Source organism: Nuphar pumila, chromosome 7 (assembly GCF_984573655.1).
Source record: "Nuphar pumila chromosome 7, dmNupPumi1.hap1.1, whole genome shotgun sequence".
Classification (NCBI taxonomy): domain Eukaryota; kingdom Viridiplantae; phylum Streptophyta; class Magnoliopsida; order Nymphaeales; family Nymphaeaceae; genus Nuphar; species Nuphar pumila.
The window spans coordinates 97,295,918-97,304,266 of record NC_143255.1 but is presented as its reverse complement, the minus strand read 5'-3'; positions in this window follow the sequence as shown (position 1 = coordinate 97,304,266).

Below are 8,349 nucleotides of genomic sequence, written 5' to 3'. Positions count from 1 at the left end.
TCTTAGTTTTTTCCAACAACTTTATTGTCTTGTCTCGTTCCACATTATAAATTTTGTGAATATCTTTCTTTACAGTGTTTCGAGTAATCATTTTGAACAAGGGTTGAAGAGTATTAGAATATTTTCTAAACCCATAATGATCAATCATACTAAGAGGATATTCATGTAGAATAATCATCATAGCAAGATCCCTTCTTCCAGCATCTTGAACAAATTGTCAATTCTCTATTTTTTTTCGGCATTCATTGTAGCTTTGTTTGTAGCCAAAATATATTGCTTCATATTATTATGCTTAAGCCTAGGATAGATCTTAATATGATCATGCAAATGAGTAGTTCCAGCCTTGGCACCACCAGCAAGACATTTATGACAATGATTACACTCTGACTTATCCTTTCCACCAATCTTTTTCCTAGTGAAATGTTTTCATATAACTGATTTATGCCTACTTGTTTGTTCAAGTGCAAATCTACCTGAATCAGTTGATTGATCTTCATTATCTTCCATTGAAACATGGTTGCTATCAACTGGTGTAACCAGAGCTTGAGACATACTATGTGAACTGGAAGGTTGAGAACTTAATTTATTGGTTATTGGTTCTTCCTCTTCCATATCAAATTACTGGCCACCAACTTATAGATCTACAAAACATTTACAAAAAAAGACTATCAACAAATTTCGAGACTGCTTATCAAATATGAACTTTAATTGATTTCTCCACAATTAAAATTTCATACAGAAACAGAAACAACTTGAACCAACCGAAACCAACCAAAATTGAAATGCAAGAAACAAACAAAAACAGTAACAACTTGAACAAATATGACCAATATGGAAAAGAAAATACTAATTTGATAAACCAATATGGCATTGTTAGACATCAATATGGCATTGAATTATATGCATGTCGGCTTGCAAAATTAATCCGGTTATACCAGCCTGCAACACACACCCCACACCCCATCCAATTGAAAGAATAGCCTGAACTAAGATTCTGAACAAAGAAATATCATTAATGAAATTGTCATTTAAAAAAAAAAAGAACAAGAACCATTCTATTCCAGTAAGCTCTTTTTTTTTAACTGTCCAAATAGCAAGCACGGCATGCACGCTGGTTTCACCTACAAGATTGCAAGTGCAAAGATTTCCATAGCTACCCAACAACTAACGGATGAAATCACACACAAAAAAAGTACTATTGCAAAATTCTTTGTCTGCAAGGGTAATAAATCTCCTGCTCAAAGCAACTCATTCAAATCGCTTTGAGTCACACCATCATGACATATGCCATAAATATTATGCACGAAGACAACCAAATACACAACGACAATTATAAACAACGCCATTTTTATCTTTCAAAAGATCACCAACAATCATAAAACAATGGAAATCAGCCGAATTTTCAATCTTAACATAGAATTCCAAGATTGATTCATCCATCCATCAGACAAAAAAATGATAAAATTGACATGATATTAATCCTTTCCGTGTATCCTTAGTTTCCTTTCCTTGAAATTAACATCAACCAAATACTAACACCCTACAAATGAGCGTAGCAATCAGATCTATGCATGAACCTGAAATTCTGGATCCAGCGACCAGAATATCGTAATATCAACAAGAATCACACCGATACCAGCAAAAAATCCATATCAAACGACTCTTCAGAAATCAAAAAAATGCATGGAGAATCGAATTGCAACCGAATCACGTAGTCAACACAAATCTACTGTACACACCAGATACAAAACTCAACCACAGACCCGTAACAAGACGATACAAAACCGATAAACGATATTTCAAAAACTCTAATTCTGCTATAAGAGTTTCGGCACAGATCGGCTTAGAAAGAACGAAACGATATCACAAGCCTAAGAGAAGAGAAGCAAAGAAACAGGAAGACGGTGAGGAGAGGGGTCGGCGACGACGCTGCTCCAACGATGCAAGGCCACAGACGAGGAAAGGAAAAAGAAAAGAGGGAGGAGATGGCACCACAGAGGAGGCTCACGGCAGTGGCACAAGGCAGCGGCAGAGATGGAAGGAGGGAGAGATCGTGTCGGCCAACGGTGGTCGGTGTGGGCCAACGGTGGTCGGCGACGGCCCGGCTCCAACGATAATGCAGATAGGGAAGGGGAAGAGGCGACGGCCCGGCTCGGCGGCTCCAGGGTTAGGAACTTAGGGAGTTAGGGTTAGTAAACAGTAAGAAAAATATAAAGGGTTGGGGGCGGGAATGGGGCAGAGCCGGGACGGGGATGGGGCAGGGCCGGGATGGGGATGGGACGGGGCGGGGCCGGGGCGGGGAGGGGATGGGGCGGGGCGGGGCCGAGGCGGGGCGGGGGAACGTGCCAGTCCATCCCCGCCTCCATCCCCGCACGGGGATGAATTTTAACCTTCATCCCCGCCTCCATCCCCGTTTCATGCTCTCCATCCCCGGTCCAAACGGGGTGAGGCGGGGCGGGGCCCCACTTTCCCCCGGTCTACTGCCATCCCTAGATATAAATGAACAAATGTGTGCCCTCATGTCATGGTTCTCGAAAAAGTTTTATGTATTCGTGTCTCGAACTCGTATCAAGTTTGCCTGTGTTTGTGTCTTGATGACAATTTCTAGCAAACTAAAAGACGAAAAAGATGGCAGCAACTTTATTAACATGAAAACAAGAAAAAAAAACTCTCACTCCACTATCACTCCCTGGCTAAGCTTTATGTTAAAAAATGCAACGCGTTTTCCTTTTCTACATTATCACAACCTCTGGATCCAAACTTTCTTCTTTATATGGCACATCTAACCCTACATACATGATCTACATAGTTTATTTTGCATCATCTGATTCTAATGCATAAGCAAGTCATTCTTGTGCTTCAAAATTCAATAGTCAATAATACACTAAAATTTTATGATTTAAATGATACAAAAATTTAAAATAAAACACGATCCAAGGGTCGATCCCTAACAAATCACGGGTTAGATGTGATCACTGTGAGAACTCCATGCAAACATGTAATATGACATAATCTTCTTGTAGGTATGCTTGCTCTTTTTATTGGATATAAAAGAGAACTCATAACAAAAAAAGAGGCATTTTGGAAGAGGGTTGCATATGGTAAATATATTTTGAGGCTGGGTCCGACAATGTAAAATTGTTTAACAGGGTTCTATAGCACAGCACATTAGGTGCAATCACATTGCACATCAAAAGTATGCTGCTGCACTTGATTTCCCTCCATCTCTTGTTACAACCTGTCAGCTGTCAACTGGTAAACTAGTTGAACGAACGAGTGAAGCTTCTGTTGTTCAAGCCCGGTTCGTTAAGGGTATACCCCAAAAGATATATATTTTAAATGTTTTTAAAGCTTGATAATATATATAATATGAATATTATGTATATAATATATATGCATATAAAATATATAATATATATACATATATAATATAATATAATATGTAAAAAGAGTCTATATAAGTCAAGCCGAGGTTGTTTGACATTTGGATCTAGGTCCAACCCATTGGATGACCCGATTTGACATTAAAAGCTTAGTGGAGTAGTGGGCATGATAGTGGAGGGCAGTTAATGCGATAAGGGAGGAGGTTACATGAATGTGGAATGTCCACATTTACTGTACCTCATCTCTCTTCTCCACTATATAAAGGGATGGCTGGTTGCATTGGATGATGAGTAACCATTGTCATATAGTATCAGCCTCAGCCTACATTCAGTTTAGTGGGTTCAGGGTCCTGCTCACCATCGACCTTAGGCTTGGGCTCATCGTGGGCGTCGATCGGCTGAAGGGAACACCTGCACTCGCAAGCCATGGCAACCATAGGTACACTTTTTGTGTTTGTTTATACAGGGATCGCCAACATTGGGTTATGAGCCCACGAACCACACATTTTGCTGCGTATGGGTGCAAGTTGGCCCTTTCGATGATTGACGCATATTCGAGTCTGCTAACGTAGACTCAAGCCTGCAATCATTTTTCTCAGCATCGGTAGGTAATTGAACGGGGCTGGCATATGTGTATGCCAGTTCAAAGAGGTTTGCCTGTGGATCCGTGTGTACCCCTTCGCGACTTTCTCCAAAGCCAAAGGGGGAGTCACACATTTAATGATAGCAGGCGAACGGGGGCTGCTGTCACCGATGCCTTGTCCTGCTGGCCGCCGGTGACAATGACTGTCCCGGCGACCCTCTATTTAAATAATAAAAAAATAGAGGAACGAACCCCTACGATGTTGGGTTGCAGGTTGGTCATTTGTCGCCGAGGTCACTGCAAAACGTCGTTGGATGGGGGGGTTGTTTTCATCGTATGGTCGGCGTTCATCCGACGACGTGTGGCAACTAGGGTTTTGAAAACCCCCATTTGCAAAACCTTGGCTGCTACTTCAGTCGTGGGGTTGTGTCGAGGCGGTGGATCTTGCCGGAGATCCAGAAAGTGGAGGCTTTCGGTGGCCATTTCATCGTCATCGTGATCTATCCAGCGTCACACGACATCTAGAGCGGCAAGCCGGGTTGAAAACACTTATCTTTCAAAAACCCTTTAGCCATCAGGCTGGGGTTTTTGGCCGGTGGTTTTTCATCGGGGAGGTGAAAGGGCAGTGGCTATCTTGTCAGCACCGCTGGTTGCCCGGCGGCATCACCGATTTACCGAAAGATCCATAAAAAAAATCAAATCCTTACCTATTGTTGGGGCTACATCGCCGAGGGCACCGGTGATAGTCGTCGGGGGATGCATCGTTGGAGGCCATCGGGGTTAATGTGGTTTCTGTCGTGAGCAGGCCAGTGACATGGGTCGCCGGCAGGCGACGTGGGTCACTGACCGGCGACGTGGGTCACCGTAAAACCTATAGAGAGAAACCGAAAGGTTTCTCAGTTTTAATAAAACAGAAACCCTCGAGTTTATGTTTTAAAGTTGATAGCCAGATCGGGTCTGGCTTTATGACCCGGTAATAGGCCCGATCCAAACCCATTTCGGGTGGATCGGGTCTGCCATTTTTTTTCATTGGACCATATCAGACCCGGACCCATTATGGTTTCAGGTCTGGGTCTGATCTAGGATGCACCAGGTTCAATTCAGCTCGAGTTTGGCCCGGGTCCATTTCGGACAAGGTCCAGTTCAGACCGAGTCCAACTCAAATCCAGTTAGGATCGGGTCTTACCCAGATCCAATTCATACTGGGTCAGACCCGAGTCCATTTCGAACCGGGTCAGTCTCGGGTAAAGTTTGGATCGGGTCAGACCCAGATTCAGTTCAGACAAGGTCAGACCCGGGTCCATTTCGAACCGGATCAGACTCATGCTTCTGCAGGGTCCAAACACTATTTGAAATCGAATCGGATCAGACTTCGATATGGGCCTTTTGGGGACCGGTTCAGAGATGTTTCAGACTGTGTCGGGGTGTTTTCAGACTAGTTCCTACTTGAGGACCCTGAGTTTCACCCATATGAGCATGTTTTTGTTATTTTTTATGCTTTATAAAGTATTTATTCTAAATATTGCATGACTTATGCATGTTAATTCATGTGTTTTGTGTTGGTTAAGTTATGCATGATGGTTTTAAGCATGAATTATGAATAAATCTATGACAGTTGGTTTCTGTATATTAGTTGAAGCATGAACTTGTATTATGTCATAAATATACATGCATTAAAATATGTGCATGGGCATGCTCAATAATACGAATATGTTTTCGGTAAAAGATCTTGATTGATCGATTCATGTAATCACCAAAGTGATCTAAGTCTTAAGGATTCTTTAGACTATATTAAGATTCGTTATTATGATTGTGTGTGAATTTATGAAACATTAATTTTACCCAAAGGTAGGTTGTTATGTTCCAAATTTACACAGGGTGTGATAGTAGATGTATATTCCAGTCTATGAAGCATGTTCGTACCCAAAGGTACAGCGTTGAATTGTCTCTGGATACATAATCTGCTAGTTTCACCAACTGAAGTCAATTCTTTGATCATTGAAGAGACGGAGCAACTATGAGTATTATTGTTTCCACCAAAGTGGAACGATAATGGCTCAACTATGCTTGTATCAGAAAATATGAAAATAAAGGGTTTCACTTTTACCTTTTCAACACGAGTCTCATTTGAGCAATAATAGTAATATTTTTTCATTTTTGTTTCTTTTTGTATCAGGTTCCTTCCTTATCGACGATTCTAGTAGTATTCCTCTTTTAGACAGATCTAACTTTTTAGATTGGAAAGAAATTGTGTCATTCACTTTGGGCTATATGGATTTAGATTTGGCCCTTAGAATTGATGAAGCTTCCACTCCTACATAGCAGAGTACAGTCGATCACAAGGCTGCCTCTGAGAAGTGGGAGCATTCAAACAGACTTAGCTTGTTGCCTTTGCAATCTCATGTGGCTAAGAATATTCAGGGTGTCATTCCTTACTCTAGGACAGTGAAGAAATTTTAAGAGCCATTGAGGCTCAATTCATCATTTCTAATAAGGCAAGGGTCAGTACGCTCATGTCCAAATTAGTGTCTATGAAATATTCTGGTGACAGTCACATCCGACAGCATATTTTAGAAATGAAAAATATTGTGACTCAGTTGAATAACATAAAATTCACCATCTCTGACTTATTTTTGGTCTATCTGGTCTTGACCTCGTTACCTATTGAGTATGGACTTTTCAAAAATCTCTCACAACACACATAATGATGAGTGGTCTTTTAATGACCTTTTGGCCAAGTGTGTTGAAGAAGAGGAGAGATTGAACAATGAGAGGGTGTCAAGTGTACATATGACCTCTCATAAGAATAAACAGAGGTCGAGGCCAAAGTGTTTCTCAGAAGAAGAATCAGAAGAAAGCCACTGAGAAAAGTTTAAACTCTTAGGCGAAAGCTAAATCTCAATCATGTGGCTCTTCTGTAAAGTGTTTCTTTTTTCTTCTGCAAAAAGAATGGGCATAAGAAGGTGAATTGTTTGAAGAATAAGAAGTGACTCAAAAATAAAGGTAATAAGTCATTTGTTTCTCATGAGTGTAATTTAATTCATGTTTCATTGCAAAGTTGGTGGATTGATTATGGTGCTACGATACACATTACTCACTCTTTGTAGGCATTTCTGAATAAGAGGGAACCAACAGAGCATGAAAGAAACATTTTTTCTAGAAATAAGATGTGTTCGCATGTCAAAAATATTGAAACCTGCAGAATTGTGTTGGAGTCGAGATTTATATTGGATTTGGTTGATACATTATATGTTTCATCCTATAGTCGGAAACTAATTTCAAATCCAAAACTTGATAAGTTTGGATTTGTATTTAAATTTGAAAATTTCAAGCTTATTATTATGAAAAATTCAATGAATATAGGTTTTGCATATATGTGTGATGGTTTGTATCGATTAAGAACCAAATTCTAAATTCAAGAATCTCACTTCATTGAGAACACAATGATTGGCAATAAACGTGGCCTAAAGGATGATTACTCCTATCTGCTTTGGCATAGGAGGTTAGGACATATTTCGAAAGAGAGAGTCCAAAGACTCATGAAAGAGAGAATCCTTAGATCCCTTGATTTTATGAATATAGAACCATGTGTTGACTGCATAAAAGCTAAGCAGTCTAACACGTATAAGAAAGATGTCAAATGCAGCAATGAAAAGTTAGAAATAGTGCATACGGATGTGTGCAGTCTATTTTTTACCATGTTATATGGGTGAAAAGTATTTTGTCACCTTTATAGACTATTACTCATGGTATATATATATCTCTACTTATTATTTGAAAAATTAGAAGTTTTTCAGGTTTTTAAGGACTTCAAGAAAGAAGTAGAGAAATAAATCGATGAAGTTATTAAGGTTGTCAGGTTTGATAGAGGTGGCGAATATTATGATCGTTTCACTGAGATGGGACAAAATAAAGGGTCATTAGCATGATTTCTAAAAGAGAAAGGCATTGTACCTCAATATACCATGTTTGGTAGTGCTTACTAGAATGGTATAGATGAAAAGAGAAATTGTATGCTTAAAAAAAATGGTTTGAGCGATGTTGAATCACTCAAACCTTCCTTTAACCTTGTGAGGTGAAGCTCTTAGGACAGCAGTGCATATTTTGAATAAGGTTCCTATGAAGGTTGTTCAAAAGACTCTTTATGAGTTATGGACAGATAGAAAACCTTCTTCACTACAAGAAAAATGTTAATTAGCGATGGATTTTTTCCGTCGCAAATTAGCGACGGATTAGCTAGAGAAAACTTTCTTCATGAATTTGTCGCTAAGTAGTGACGGATTAGCGATGAAAGTTTTCTCTAGCTAATCCGTCGCTAATTAGCGACGGATTAACGACAACAATTGTTTCGTCGCTAATTCTCAATACAAGAAAAACATTTTA